Raw genomic sequence first — 16,471 nt, 5'->3', positions numbered from 1 at the left:
AGCCTCACTTGTCTTATCTGGAAAACAGTGAGGATGAGGGGACCCAAATTAGGGAGTCATTGTGAAAGGCCCGCATGGAAGCCTGATGCCTGGAAAGTTCATGGCGCCCAGAGCTTCGTGCTGCGTTGGGATGATGGTGGCCGCGGGGGTGAAGGTGATTCGAGCCTCTTTTCTGACGCCGGTGGATTCTCTGTGTTCAGGAGGCTTCAGGCAGAGCTGGGACCAGAGGAAGAGAAATCTTTATCCTGCTCCGGGCAGCACTGAGCTCTCCACGTGGGAGGGAAGCAAGCAGCAGCAGCTAACCAGGAGAGGGAACTCCGGGTGGGGAAGGGGTAGAAATATCCCATAAAGAGGGGGCACATATGCCATCGAGTCCTCCTGCTGTCTCCCGCTGGACATGATTTCGGCTTGGTGGCTCTCCTGCTCTGAGCGACAGGCTGTGAAATGGAATGATAATTTCAGGACTTCCAGAGATGAGCGGATGGCCCAAAAACCCTATTGAAATAAGAGCGCTGTTGCCCTCGACGATGGGACAGAATCTGCAAAGTGAAGGGATGTCCCAGAGGACCTCCCTGTCCCCACAGAGCCCTGCTGTGCCTGTCTGGTCAGCCCTACCTACAGCTCAGTGGGTTCCCTGGCCGCACCTCCAGCCACATTTTAAGACGCAGCCTTATTAGCCCTCTTGCCGAATCCCCTTCTGTAGATAGGGAAACTGAAACCGCAAGAAAAGTGACTTGCTCCAGGACACCTCGCAATCTGATGGCAGCCTAGAGCCCAGAAGCCTCAACTCCTGCCCAGGACCCGGTGCTCCAGTCCCTGTCAAAACTCTGCACTGAGACCCCAAGCAGGAGCTGCGCCCCCCCGCCCCCCACCTCAGGTGACCCAAGCCAAGGGGTTATTTGACTATTTGATCCACTCTGTCGCTATGTTTTTGCTTTCCCTTTTAAGGGCTCAGGATGCAGGAAAACCAACTCAACGTGCGTAATTTGGTAATTATTTCTTGCGTTCATCCTCACGGCCGCGCCTGCATACAGATACTGGAATTTGCATAAAACAATCTTGCTACCAGTCCCACGGCTTCCCTGGAAGAAGATGCCCAGGCGGGGGAGGGGAGGTTCAGGTTGGGCCCACCTGTCCCCTCTCTGTCCTCGGCTGCAAAGAGAAATAAAGGTAGCATAAGGGGAGGGGGGGCTCAGCCCTTAGCACCCACACCCAGGGGAGACAGAGAAAGGCAGGGACCCAGTGGGGTCTCCGTGGGCAGGAAAAGCCACCCCATGGCAGCCCAGAACCCTCCCAATTAGTATTCAGCGAGCATCTTGCTCAGAAAGGATTAATGGAGTCTGATGTTTAGTATCCTGGAGAACAATTAATTTGCCCGCAGTTTTGTCATGGTTGAAAGTCAAATGCTGGAACAGATCGATGCTTGCGCGGCGAGCTAGAGCCCAGAAACGTTTGGCAGGAGCAGAATTTTAATTTTCCCGTCCTGGGCACCCCCTCCTCCCCATTCCCAGCACACCCACTTTCTGATAGTTCTAAAAGCCACTTTATCCGTGTACAGGGCTTGTTGTCTTCACGACAAAAGTCCACTGGGAGACTTCGAAGGCAAAATCCTCCCCGATTTCCATTATGGGATTAAAGTCGGACAGCCCTTCCTTCTTGGGGGTCTGACCTCCATTTTAGTCCAATTGTCCTCCCCAGCGCCCCCCCCCGTCCCCCCTCCTCCCTGGCAGGGCCCCTGATGTCTCGACATTGTCACCAGGACACTTGTTCTGAAAAGATGCCCGAGCGAGGTGGGATGCGGTGGAGTGGGGTGGGGATTTGCTTATTTATTTGCTTGCCGGGGTTTCGCCATTTGTTTATCCCGAGGAGTCAGCTTTGGCAAGGAAATTGCAGGCGGGGGCGTGGGCTTGGGAACAGGGGAAATCGACGGGCTCAGAAGGAATGTGGGCTTTGTTTAAAAATCACTTCCAGCCGGGCTGGGTGGACCAGGCGACTTGGGCAATTTGATCCTAGCCAGCGGTTTGGGGGCCACAGGTTGGGGGCGTCACAGGGTGGGGAGCGGGGTGGGGGGGAGGGTGCCAGAGGGGAGGTGTCTTAGAGGCCATTTCATCTGACCCCCCACCGACCTGCCAGCTGGGGAGCCCAAGGCCCAGAGAGGGCCAGGTGGTTGTCCAAGTTCACATGGCAGAGGATGGTGAGCCATGTCTCCTGACCCCAGCGGAGCATTTAACGCTTCCCGTGGCTGCCCCTGAAACCCCAAACCCACCTCCTCCAAGCGTGGCCCGGGGGCCAGCGCCATCAGCCCCGTCTAGAGTCTATTAGAAATGCAGAGTCTCAGGCCAGCTTCACGGGCACGAGACCCGGGCAGCCCCGCGGGGCCCCGAGCCCAGAAGGGCGCCACGCATGATTCAATGCTCTCCTGCTGATGTCCTGAGATGCCTTTGAACCGAGTTTGAACACGGGACCCCACTCTCACGATGGGTCCTGCGGCTCACCAGAGTCAGGACTGATAAATAGGAACATGCATTTCAACTCGATGTCCAGGAGACTCCTGGAACAGTGCCGTTTAGCAAGTGGCTGATTTAAAACCCCACCACCAGCGCCCGGTTCGGAGGGCGGGCCAGTGCCATCACTGTCCACGAATCACAAGAGAAACAACAGACGTCCCCACCCTCCCTCCTTCAGGAGAAAAGAGCCAGGCAACTCGGATGCCCGTGGCCACCGGGGCTGGGTCACGGCTGGGCCTGCCCTCTGGTCTTTGGGGCTGCCGAGGGTTGCGTATGGCTTCGGGAGATTAAAAGTTTGCCTCAATAGAAGTGTCTAAATAATAAATACGGGCTTCAGGCTGGAAAAGGCTTTCAAGATGAAAAGGCTGTCACCCTGTGGCCCCCTGGTCCCCGAAACATCCCCCTCAGCACTGCCCCCCCATAAGCCCCTGTGCCAATTGATTCTCAGGGCCTCCTCCCAAAGGCCTGGGATCCCTGGGGGTACCCCTCACACCCAATTTGATCTCAGTCACCCGTGACAACAGCCCTCCCGCGCCCAAGGCAAATTTCACTCTCCTCATTTCTCAGGTGGGAAAACAAAGGCCCAGACAGGTGAAGGGACAGGTGCCAGGTGTGATCCTGGACCTCCTCCTGGCAAAGCCTGCAGCGACAGGTGAGTCACCAGCCCTCGGGGAGAGGCATCTCTGTCGGCTAGAAAGGGGGTACGTGGAGTATGAATGGGAAGGGGCCAGGGGAGCTTGCGGGGGGATAACTCAGGCCGCTCTTCTCAGAAGCCCCCTGCATTGTGCAGCCCACCCACAGGCCCAAGAAAGTGCTGACGTCACCCCGTCCTCTTCCCCAGGTGTCTGGGCACTACTGGGGAGGGGGAGATGGGGACAGTGAAAGGGGGCAAGGGAGAAGAAGGAGCAAGAGAAGAGGGAGGTGGGGGAAGAAGTGGGAGGAGAAAGAGGAAGCTGTTGTGTAAACTGAAACAGCTCTTCTGCCGTGTTTCCACTTCTCACAGAATCCCTGAGTTCTTCTGGCCCCACTCCGCAGAGCTGGAAACTGAGGCCAGCTGCTGGAAACTGGCACCGCGGGGACTTGAACTCCTGCCTGGCCGCCCAGCCGAAAACCCTCTGTAGGCAGGTCGCCTGTGATGTGCCATTTCCACTTTGTCAGTCTGGACCACGGGCCAAGGTCCCTGCCAAGAGCTTTGCATAACCCACGAGGGGAGCACTGGACGTCAACCCATTTTACAGGTGCAGACACTTTGGCACGAAGAGGGGAAATCCCTTGCTCCAGGTCTGTGGTCTGGGAAGGACTGGGAGAGGCAGAGGTAGGGATAGCTTTCTCTTCCTGGGCTGGTTTCCAGGCCTCTCGGGGCCAGACGAGCTGTGGGAGACAGATGACCCAGCCGATCTGACCCCTCCTGACTGATCAGGCAGTTGAGGCCCAGAGAGGGTGAGCGACCTTCCCTGATCACACAGCCAGCCTGACGGAGCCTCCTATTTGTCCTCAGAACGTCAGCCCCACGATGTCAGGGAACTGGAGAGCTGGGGGTGGTGGGATCTCCCCATCCCAGGAGGATGGATCCAGAAGGTTCCCGCAAACCTTCACCCCTGCGCAAGTGATTCCCCAGCCCACGCCAGACCTTGGGCTGAACCTCTGCAGAGAGCACGCCTCCCAGCTCCGTGGGGTCAGCCAAGGAGGTCTTCGGTGTCCAGGGCCGCAGCTGGAGCCTGCTTCGTGGACACCAAACATCTGGCTGCTGGTATCTGGAACCGTAGACGGGCCTTGGGGAGAGAAGCCCCTTGGGAGTGCCTCTGTCTGGTCTCTGCCAGGAGGCCCTGCGCCAGGGTCTGCCCACACACGCAAAGGAAGAAAATGCAAATGAACGCAGGAAAAAGCCTGTGCTTCTCTGGGAGGCAAGGTGGGCTGACCCTGTTCTCCCCCGAGGTGTGGCTTTGGCAGGAGAGGGATCACCTCTGTTCCCTCATCTGCAGCTTGGGGACAGTTCAGATCGGATGATGCTGGTGATTACGGGGCATAGGTAAGCGCTCAGTAAAGGGTCACTGCCGGTATCATTACTTTACCTGGAAACACTCACCCCGCTGCGAAAGCTCTGAGCTCCACTTGGAGCACAGAGAGTTCAAGGTCAAGGAGATCGGCGGAAGAGAAGCAGCATGGTGTGGAAAATGAAAGTACCAAGGCCCCCCACTCAGCTGGGCCTGGGTTTGATCCTGGCCCCACCTCTTGCAATCTTGAACCCTCGAGTAAATACGTATGGGACTGAGCCTCAGCTTTCCCATCTGTAAAATGGGATCATGTAAAATCTGGATCAGGAAGGTGCCTCTGAGCTGATGCTTGTACTCGGGTAAGGCCCTGCCAGTTTAGCCCAGACTCCGTTTCCTCGCTGTACAATGGGGAGAATGCTCTGGCCAAGGACAGGGTGCCCTGGCGTTGGCATGTGGTCTCCAGATATAGCCAAGAAGCCAGAGGCAGCCTCCTGGCAAGGGCCACATTCCCCAAGGAAGGTCGGAGAATAGGGCTGGGCATGATGGGGAGACCGGGGACGCCATCCATCTTCTGGGTCTGTTCCAAGAGCCTGAAGGACTACTAGCATTGTGAAGCCCCCGTGATGGCGCTCGGCAGGCTCGGAGGCACATCCCTTCCCAGCTGCCTCCCACCAGAGCCCTCCTGGATCTCAGGAAGGGAAGAATTAGAGACCAGCAGGCACTGTTCTTTATGGCCCCAGGGATGGCGTGTCCTCACCAAGGTTGTCCAGGAAGAACACAGAGGCGCAGGGGAGTAGGTTCAGATCCTGCCTTGGCCTCCTCCTCGCTGTGTGGCCTCCCCACCTTGAGCCTCGGTGTCCTCATCCACCAAAAGAACAATCAAGGTAAGCACAGGTGCGGTTGCCTGGGCTGTGCAGGGCCGAGAAGAGCACTCAAGAAACAGGAGGTGTGTTGTGCTAATTATGGAATCTGGAGGCCGGGAACCACTGCTTCAGTCCCCCGACCCGTGACAACACTCTATCCAGTGTATTTATTCAGAGACTCAGCGGTGTTTGGGGGAGCTCCAGGCCGAGCAGCTTGGGACAGGGGGAGAAATGGAATGAAAGTGGTCTCCAGACCCAGCCAGGCCCAGCTTCACATCCCAGCCCTGCCACTCCAGCTGCATAAACTCAACTAAGCTCTCTGAGCCTCCTTCCCCGTCTGGGAACTGCACAGCATCTCCCCACCTCATAGAATCTGCGGAACGTAAAGAAGGGCTGGTCATTATTAAGTTGGCATGGAAACCATCCCAGCATACAGCAGGAGCTGGATAAATGCTCGTTTCCATCCTCCCGTGCTCAAGTAAGGCAATTTTTTTTTTTATTAAAGCAAATTACCGGCTCCCGTTGGATAGAAAAAGATGTGTGTTACTCACAGAGATGTGTATTACTCACAGAGATATAGCTTTTATTGTACCCATCTCACAGATGTTTCAGATGGGACAGGACAGGGAGGAAAAGGATCTGGTCGGATGAAAGAGATTGAAATTATCCCGTGTCTGGCCAGACCTAGAAGAATCCCATAGCTGAAAGGACAGTTGTTCTGGATTTCCTCCCTCACAGTCATACACGGGGAGACCTGGAAAAGCAAAGAAGGTTCATCTCACATGCAAATTTTGGTGATCAATTGGTAATATCTACCAGGAACACTGGGCTGAGCTAAGTTTTGAAGCCGGATGTCTGAACACCCTGTTCTTCCCAGGACTATCTCGTTTTACAGCTGTTGTTCAGCTATCATGCCCCCTTTCACTCTCAAAAGTGTCCTAGTTTACACCGGACATCATATGCTCACCCTATTTTTGAGACCATGTCCAGCTCAGTGGAAGGAATTCTGTGATCAATTAGCGATGTCTGCAAGGATCACAGAAAGGAAAGCACAGGCACAGATGTCATGCAGCCGCCTCACTTGTGCCCAAGATCAGAGCCCACTCTGGGAGAACTTCCACAGTACGAGCCCTTGGAGGCAGACATTCCACCAGCCTGTTTTCACACTTCTAGAGAAGACCCCTGGAAATGATGCAGTACAAAAGAGGAAGGGAGAAATAGGGTAAAAAAAAAAAAAGAGAGAGAGAGAGAGAGATAACCTAAACTTAGCATATATCATCTGGCTCAGGTTTAGAAAGAAAAATCCCGGGGCGCCTGGGTGGCACAGCGGTTAAGCGTCTGCCTTCGGCTCAGGGCGTGATCCCCGCATTATGGGATCGAGCCCCACATCAGGCTCCTCTGCTATGAGCCTGTTTCTTCCTCTCCCACTCCCCCTGCTTGTGTTCCCTCTCTCACTGGCTGTCTCTATCTCTGTCAAATAAATAAATAAAATCTTTAAAAAAAAAAAAAGAAAAATCCCAACTCAGGTCCATTGATAAGACCACAGATGAGGGTAGCTCCTTTTCCCTTGCAAATGGCCACAAAATAGGCAGGGAACACACACCCCAACAAAGTATCCATAGGTGATGGGCTGTGGGGCTTCCCCTAGAAATCTCAAAGAACTCCTGAGGCCCCTTGGTGTCCCCTCGGGTCCTCATCAGAGACCTTGGAAGTTTCCCACCGCTGGGGCCCAGACACGGCACCCACACAGACTCTTCCCTTCCCTGACTTGAACCCAACACTGAAGCCACTGGAACCCTCTTTTCTTGTCATAAAAATGCACCATGCTGTGCTTTGACTCTGTCCCCATGCTTGCTGGGGCCCCACTTTCCGTGAATTGGGAATTCAGCCTGACAGGGCCATTGAGGCAGGTCCCTTCCTGCAAGACATGGGGAGCCTCTGTTGAATGACTTTGGCTCAAGGAGTCTCTACTGGTCCAGCTGAAACTTCTTTAGAACGTGCAGCCACCGAGACCCTTCCTACCCAATCCTCCCTCCTTCCCACTCTCCTGCGCAGGAGGTGAGACCCACTTCCACACCCGGTGGCCCTCCCCGCCTCCTGTCTCGGCTCCGTCCTCTTTCTAAGTCCATCTCGGTATCTGCCCCTCAGGTGGAAACAGCGGGTGGGAGGGTGGCAGAATAATGACATCCCATAGGTGTCCACGCCTTAATCCCACACCTGTGAATACACAACCTGACACAGCAAAAGAGCGTCTGCAAATATGATTAGGGGAAGGGTCTGAAGCGATGGGGAGGTTATCCTGGATGCCCTTCCTGCATTCGTCTGTCCCTCAAACACTTGCGCTGCATCTGCTAAGGGCCAGGCCAGGAACGAATGAGACCAAATGCAGACTTCCAAAAGTAGCTGGAGAATTGCAATTCATAGAAAAGAGGAAGGAAGCTGGGGACAGCGCTCCAGAGAAGGTGCACCAGGCGAGGACTTCAGTGATGAGTGGGAGTGGTCCAGATGACAAGGAGATGTTCCAGGTAGGGGGAACAGCATCTGCAAAGGCTCCACAGAAACAGACGGGGTATGGCCCTCCTTGGGCCCACCCAGCCCCCTGGGCTGCCGTGTTTACAGTGGTCTATCTGGGTTATCACTGTTTGTATCGTGATCATCCCCATGGACTGGGGGCTTCTTGAAGACATCAGCAGTGTTTTAGCCACCTTGGTATGCCCAGTGTGCAGAACAGATCAGGCACAGACTACTTGATAGATTGGTTAGGTAAGTGGGTATGGGTATGTGGGATGGATGGGTGCATGCAAGGATGAGTGGGGGGATGAGCGGGGGGATGGGCGGAGGGATGAGTGGGGGGATGAGCGTGAGCATGGGTGAAAAGATGAATGGGTGGATGGATGGGGGATGAATGGATGGGGATGCCTAGAGGATCAGTGGCTGGATGGGTGGGGGATAGGCTGGGGGATGAGTGGGTGGGTAGTCAGAAAGATGTCTGGATAGATGCATGGGTGGATGGATGAATGGGAGAGTGGATGAATGGGTGGATGGAGAGTCAGGAGAATGGATGGATGAAGAGTTGGGTGGGTAGACGGGTAAACAATGGGTAGGTGAAAAAATAGACAGGTGAGTGTGGTAACGGGTAGAGGGGAGATCAAAGAAACCGCTAAGTGAATGAATGAAAACTTGAAGGATTTGCCGGTGAGACAGAATTCCATCTTCTCTCCAAATCAGTCAATGCCTCTGGAGCCCCAGCACTTCTCTGGGGGATTCCACAGATGCCTGAAGCATGAACAGGCCTGGCTTCCCACCACCTTTTACATCTCCATTCCCTTCCCCACTGTCCAACGGGACAGGAAGCCCCTGTCACACCCACCTGTGCCTGATGACCTGCTCCTCTGTCACAGAATTCACAGCCGCAGAAGATAGCTGGGACAAAGAACAATCTACAGGGAGTTCTCTCAGGCACTTCAGAGGTGAAACAGAGGTAGGTATCCTACAGAACCTGGGCCTGGGGAACCCTCCCGGGAAACAGGCTGCAAACACAACCCTAACCCTAACCCTAACCTGGCCCTGGGTTGTGGGAGGCAAACCACCCACCCAAATAGGTTTCCCCAAGTCTGAGCAGTGATGCTCTCGTAGCTACTCATGCAACCATTGACTCTTTCAGTCACTCACTCATCCATCCATCCTTCCATCCATCCATCCATCCTTCCATCCATCCATCCATCCATCCACCCATCCATCCTTCCATCCATCCATCCATCCTTCCATCCATCCATCCATCCACCCATCCCTCCTTCCATCCATCCATCCATCCATCCATCCTTCCATCCATCCATCCACCCATCCCTCCTTCCATCCATCCATCCATCCATCCACCCATCCCTCCTTCCATCCATCCATCCATCCATCCATCCATCCATCCATCCACCCATCCATCCATCCACCCATCCCTCCTTCCATCCATCCATCCATCCATCCATCCACCCATCCACCCATCCATCCACCCACCCACCCATCCATCCATCCGTCTGATGTTCACTCAGGTCCTGCGTACTGTACTTGGTTCTGGGTGCCACAGAAATCCCATTTGGAACCCCAACATCTTAGGAGCCCATTGCTCAACTTGCCAGTTATACAACATGGGGGAGGAGGCCGGGAGAGGGGAAGGGGACGGGATCTCTGGTTCCCCCGCCCCCTCACGTCCAGCTTCCTTCTGCCTTCCAGCCTCACAGGGGGGTAGCCCAGCTCGAAGGCGGCTTGGCCACTGCCTGAAGCATTTAGCACATTCACAGCCCTGCAACCTAGTTCACACCAAGGTGTGAATGACTGAGTCCTCCCAACCCCTGGGCTGTTTTCCCCTGAAAATGAAAGCTGATGAACCCCAGGGCCTCTCTGCCAGAGCCCTCTTGGATTTCTGAAAGAGAAACCTAATTAAGGAAGAATTTGAGACAAGATCTCAGTGGGGGTGACATAATGGAGGTGGGGGGGAGGCTCTGGAGAGTCCCTTTGGTGGAACAGCTGGTTTGGAAGAACACTGCAGGGCAAGGAGTCCGCTGTCCTGGGTCGGGCACAGTTGTCTCTGGCTTGTGCTCTGTGCACAGCACTCAGCAGTTTATACGGTGTGCCGGGAGGGACACCAGCATCCTCTCCCGCAGTGAGGGGACAGTCCCAAAGCCAAGGCCAGCAGCCGTCCTTCTGCAATTGCCAAGGATCAGTAACACATGCGCGAAGCCCTTCCTCCCAGAAGTACCTTGGGCCTGGCAGAAACAGGCCTGTCAAGTCCAAAGTCAGGGAAAGAGGAAGAGGAAGGAAAAGAGTGAAGAGCTCTGAGGACGCACCGTGCAAAGGGCTCTGCGAGCTGCCACCACAGACATGATCGTCTTTACTCCTCCTGATGGCTCTGGGAAGTGTTGAGCATGAGGCTGTGAGGAGACCGGGGATCTCAAGCAAGACGTGGCTGGGTCCAGGTACCCAGGCGAGCTTGCGGTTCCCGGCCATGGGGCTTCTGTCCGTCCTCAAAAGCACCACACTCCTTCCTGCCTCTGGGCCTTTGCATCTGCTGTTCCCCCTTCCTGAAATGCCCTTTCCACCCCACTCCACCCCACTCTATTGCCTATTTAACTGCTTCCCAGCTTTCCGATTTCACCTCATGTGCCACTTCCTCCAGGAAGCCCACCTGAACCACCCAGAGGCGCTGCCCCCCCACGGTACATGTGTAGGAACCATCCGGGGGGCGCTCTGCCACACCCTCTTGACCCACTGATTTCAGCGCCTCCGAGGGACACTACCTTGCCAGCGGCCAGCATCCCATAAGTAGGTGTCTCCCCGCTTTCTTGCCTCAGGGTTTTCTCAAAGCTGAGACATATTCCACACCGCCCCTCAGAAGCTGCCCAGCAGCGTTGCACCCCCGTCACCCACAGTGGTAACCAGACCAACATCACCCTTTTCCTGGGATCGCCTGCCTTCTCTGAAGCCCTGTCTCTGAGCCCTCACTGTTGCTTCGGGCAATCTCCTCCAAAGAAACGTCCAGCCCCGAAGTCTGTGCCTTGGGTCCTGCTCTCCAGGGGCCCCAAACGAAGACATGCTGTGATCCAGCTTTTTCTGCTGGTTACACTTGCCGGTTCCCTGAAGGCAGAGTTCTGGACACATTTGGGTCATTACAGAATCCCCGTGCTTAGTACTGGGCCAACAAATATTTCTTGGAAGGAAGAGAGAGAGGGCAAGGCAGGGGGCGGGGAAGGGGGAGAAGGGGAGGGGAGGGGAGGGATAGGGAGGGAGAGAAAGGAGGCCCGGAGGGAGGGACAGAGGGGGAAGGGGGGGAAGAGTTTATTATTCTTGAGCCCAGCTGTGTCCTGCTTCATACCCCAGACATGCTGCCTCCCCCCCAGATACAGGTGGTGTAGACCAAAGAGGCCCCTTGGTGGACGTCCTCCCTCACCCTGGTGTAGTCACCAATCTCTCTCATTCTGGCTCCTACTTTCCACCCTCCCCCACACACATGCAATGAATTATGTCTTCAGGACGTCCGGCCTGGGTATAGGGGAAAAAAAAAAAAGGCTGAGCTAGAAAACTCCACCAGCCATTTTTTTCCCTTTTTTGTCCCCATGAGCAGGTGCACACTGTAATGTTCCTGATTTTCAGGATCTGATGAAACTGTCATAGACATGGCACAACCACAATAACTCCTCCACCTCGGTGAGGCCCAGATTATTACAGGCCCGCGCGCACCCCGAGCTGCTGTAGATAAGGGTCTGTCAGCGTTTCCATCACCGGGCCCTGTTTGGGGGATTTGTTTATTTAAATTGGATGGATTGGGTGCTCCAGGGAGCGATGGATGGGCTGGCAGCGTGGGTGGTGGCTGGGTGAAGAGCATGTCGCCTTCGCGCTGCCACTTGTTGACGTCATGCATGCATGTCTCAGGTTCAGCGGGACATGGCCCGGTGACTTACGGCGGCTGGAACAGGCAGTCAGAAGCTGGTGACACGTTTAGCCTGCTGGAGTGGGGTATGGAGCAGCCGCGGGGAACTGGGGTAAGAGGGAGTCACGGGAAAGATAGATGACGTAGGGGATGGACGCAGACGTCATAACCAAGCTGGTCGTGGTTTTGGAAGGGAGTCGAGATGAGGGCTGAAAGGTAAAGGGGAAAGGAACGAACGGACTGAAAATGCAGCATGTGTGCAGTACCTTCATGCCAGGCCTTTGGGGCGTGATATGCATAAACTCGAGCTGGATCTCACCAGTGGCTTCCCAGTGCTCAGAGACTCAAATCCAAACTTGACTATGGCCTTTGAGACACCCACCGTGTGATGGAGCCTCAGCTCTGCCACGCCCCCATCCCACTCACTCTGCTCCAGCCACGTGGCCCTGCAAGTCCTTACACATGTCCGGCTTTTGTACCACAGGGCCTTTGCACAGGCTAAACTCTTCGCCCCAAATGCCCTCCCCCAGCTGTGTCTCTCTCTCTCTGTCCTTCAAGCCTCAGTATAAACGTCCTTCTCTGAAGACCATTCAGATCACTGAGTTCAAGGCTCCCTTCCTGCCACCCATTAGCCACTCCTACAAATACCCTGCCCTTTGCCAACAGAACACTTATCACCATGGGTAATTACGTGCTTGAGTGTTTGTTTGTTTACTATCTGGAGAGGACATATGCTGTGTTTGTCTTCCCGCCCGCCTCCCTCTTTGGAGAAATCTCAGGCTGTCCTTGCACGTGGTTCCGGCCAGGCTGCCAGTCACCAACCCGGCCCCCTCGCCTCTCCCACATGCACACTGGCCCCAGGAAAGGAAGTCTGGCCCAGGCCTGGACAACTGCACCTCCCATCCCCCTGAAATAGGGAGCAGGGCACGGTGCACACAGGGGGCCCAAGCAAGGCCAATCAGCGTCCACAGAGCAGAGGGCGTACGGTGGTTTTACTACGGGTCTGCCAATTCTTTGTACTGCTTGCTCTCGACAAAAGATGGAATCCAAGTCTCCCCTTGAATGTGGGCAGCCTTTTGCAACAGCCACAGTGAACAGAACGTGCTGGAAGACGGCATGACCTCTTAGGCTAGGTTACAGAAAGTAACACTGCGTCTACCTGGCTCACTCCCGGGACACTCATCCTCGGAGCCTGGCCACCATGTTGTGAGGAAGCCCAAGGCCCGGGACGAGGCACCATGGTCACCAATCCAGTCCCCGTGCTGAGGTCCCAGCCATGAGCCAGCATGAGCGTTCAGGCGCGGGAGCGAAGGAGGCTACAAACCGTTCCAGCCCCCGGCCCCTGGGTTGCTGGGGGCGATGCCAAGGGGAGCAGGGACAAGCCAGCCCGCTGAGCCCTGCCCAGTTGGCAGATTTAGGAACAAAGTAAACCGTGTTGTTTTAGGTCATTCAGATAGGGGTGGTTTGTGATCCAGCAATAGAAGGGAATGCCATGGGGGGTACCCCTGGCCGCCACCTGCAGAGAGCCTGGCTGCAGACTGACAGCACTGGGGCTGCATGGACAGAGGTGGGGGCTCTGCAGCTCCCTGGCCACCGCAGGGCATTCCCCATAATGGCATCAACATGTCCCCTCCGTACAGGCTTCTACTGTCTCTGACATCCACAGCTTTCTGGATGATTCACCATGTTCTCCGCGGACATGCATGCACTTTGTGAGGCTGGGCCCACTTCCACTGGGGCCCCTGTGTACCCCCAACAAATTCAAAGACATGCATGCGCTCTGTGAGGCTGGGCCCACTTCCACTAGGGCCCCTGTGTACCCCCAACAAATTCACAGGGCAGCAGGATTTGGTATTAGAGATTGCTTCTAGGAGCAGGTGAGCTCACTGATTCTCCTCCCCATGCTGATTTTGGGTAGAAGTTTCCAGGAAGGCGCAGAAAGCTGAGGGGCTCCTGAGGGTGTGTGGGGACAAATCCAAGGGGGGCATTTGAACCCAGGTGATAGCTTGAAACTCAGGATCCTGGAGTTGGCTCCTGGGGAAGACAGGAAGGGCGTCCTGTGGGGAATGTCCAGGGGGCCCACAGGGGACCCAGTGTGACAAACATTAGGTTGATGACCAAAACTATAGTTGGTGGCACGGGGGTGCGGGTGGGGATGGGACTGTGAGCCCCATGAGGCAAGGCCACCACTGTTGTGCCACCCCCCACCCCATGTCCCCAGCACCTGCCATTGGGCCCAGAATTGGTCCTGGAAAGGTCTGTTGACTGAGGCATCAAAGGCTCAATTCTTGAGTTCTTGGGCCCTAGATCCTGCATAGAGTCCTCATGCCTCAGTGAGCCCACCTTACAGATGGATGTATAAGGAGCTGGCAGAGCTGAGCTCACATTCCCAAGGTCACTGTACTAGTCATCCACGCTGCATAACAAACCGTCCCAAAGCAGAGCGGCTTGCAAAGTTGCCTATGTTACAGTTCCCATAAGTCAGCAAACCAGGTTTCCCTGGGTCCCCTGGCTCAGCGCCTCTCCCAGGCTATAGCCACAGTCTTGGCTGGGGTGGCAGCCTCATCTCAAGACTCGACTGGGGCACAACGTGCCTTCAAGCTCGCTCTCTTGGACGTTGGGAGAATGCTGTTCTCACGGGTTGTCAGACTGGGGGGTGGTGTCTCCCTGCTGGCTGTTGTCCCGAGACCACCATCAGTTCCTTGCCTTTGGGGGCATCTCCAACATGGCAGCTTGCTTCGTCAAAGTGTGCAAGCTGAGAAGGCCAGAGAGAGGGCAGAGCAGGCAAGAAGGAAGTCATAGCCTCCTGGAGCCCAAGCTCGGGAGGGACACATTATCACCGGGCCAGTATTCTCTTCTTGAAAAGGGAGGCTCTGTGTGCAGCTCACAGTCAATGGGAGGACATTCCAGGGTCCGAATACCAGGGAGCCACATCAGAAGCTGGCTGCATCAGTCCCCTGGGTAGAAATATTTGAACCCGGGATTCAAACCCAGGCAATGTGGTTTTTCCCAGTGCCACACGATCTCTCTGAAGAAGGGGCATAGGGACAGACCTCAGGCCACGAGGAGAAGGAAAAGCCATTACTCATCACCTGAGCTCTCCTCGCAGCATGGACAGAGTGAGGGGGATGGAAAATTGGAAGGTACCAACTCCTCCAAACAGCCCTGCAGACTAAGCAAACGCACAACTCTTTCAAGCCGTGTGGACTAGCAAGGGGCTACCCCTTTTGGTTCTGGAGAAATGTGAATACCCATCAGCTGATCCGGGGAATATTTTCCTCATTTCTTCCAGCGTCTACAAGCTGCTTATAGCCAAGAATGCTCCAGCGGGAGAAAGGGCTGTGGAGACCCAGTAGCAGCTGGCCAGGCCCATCCCCGTCCTGGCCTTCGGGATGGTTCACCGTGTGCCAGTTAGGGAACAGAAGCAGGTTGGGTGGAGGCTAGAGAGACACAGAAAGTTGTGTTCACATAAGGATGGAGTACTCTGTTCCTCAATTTGGTCCTGAAGTCTCAAGAGCAAGACCAGAGTGAAGGTTGACATCAAACTATAGGTTTGCCCCACCACCTTCTTTGTGACTTATAATTATGACTAAGGCCTATTTCCCCTCCTTGGACGTCTTTCTCTTCCTCTATGAAATGACATTGACTCACACTGTACTGTCAACCTGGAAGGTCTGCTGCATGCTTAGCAAACTCCTACTCAACCCTCAAGATCCCAACTAAAATATCCTTTCCCCCTCTGACCTCAGGTGACATGTGGGAGCTCTCACATCTTTGAGCCCCATATGATAATAAGAAAAGCTAATCTTTATCGAATGCCTTCTGTGTTCCAGGCAGTGTTCTCAGGGCATTACAGAATTTAAATAATTCAATCTTCACATTGACCTCTGAGACACATTTTGCTGTGATCTCCATTTTGTAGGTGAGAGATTAATGAGATTACCCGACTGATAACTCAAAAGCCACCAAAAGCCCTGAATCTTCCCCTCCCCTTGCCCCCTCACCCAAGCCCTGCCCTCACTCCCAGGGTCTCTGGTCCCATTTGTCACATTTGTCAGAGCCCTGGGGTGGGGCATCCTGGATGGGGCTGTTCGACACTGTACGGCACTCCTCAGGCCCCTCAGCTTGCGGGGTGATGGGCAAGAACCCCCAGGGACAGGAGAGGAAGATAAGAGGGAATGGTGTGGGGGAGGACAGATGTGGGAAAGGGACACACACCACCACCAGGGACAAAGGACAGGAACAGAGAGGAGGCACAGAGAGAGACCAAGGCAGAGAGACGTGGACAAGGGAAGGCAGACAAAGAGCCACAGAGAGAGAAAAACAGGCAACAGAGACCCCGAAGCCGCGAGGGACTCTGGAGGGAGGCCAGCGACTCAGAGGCTGGGCTGGAGGGGAGAGGGCCAAGGACGACAGGGGGACAGGGCCTTGCGGACGTCCCCACCCCTGCTGCCTCCTCGCCCTGGCTGTTCCTTCCTGCACAAACGCGGGCTTTGTTGGCCAAACAAACCTGGGCGGAGTCTGGGCTGGGATCCCTTTCATGTGGCAACTGTTGCCATGTGGAGAGACACCCCGATCTAAATAATTCCACATTTTCCCTCCTCCCGCTGGCTCTTGGCAGGCTGGCGAGAACGTGAGCGGGCTCCATCCTCTGTCCTGGGGGGGGGAGTGGGGGGGAAAGGGGCGGGG

Source organism: Ailuropoda melanoleuca, chromosome 12, assembly GCF_002007445.2.
Source record: "Ailuropoda melanoleuca isolate Jingjing chromosome 12, ASM200744v2, whole genome shotgun sequence".
In the NCBI taxonomy this organism is placed as follows: Eukaryota; Metazoa; Chordata; class Mammalia; order Carnivora; family Ursidae; genus Ailuropoda; species Ailuropoda melanoleuca.
The sequence above is the reverse complement of the archived record's forward strand: the minus strand, read 5'-3'. Positions refer to the sequence as shown.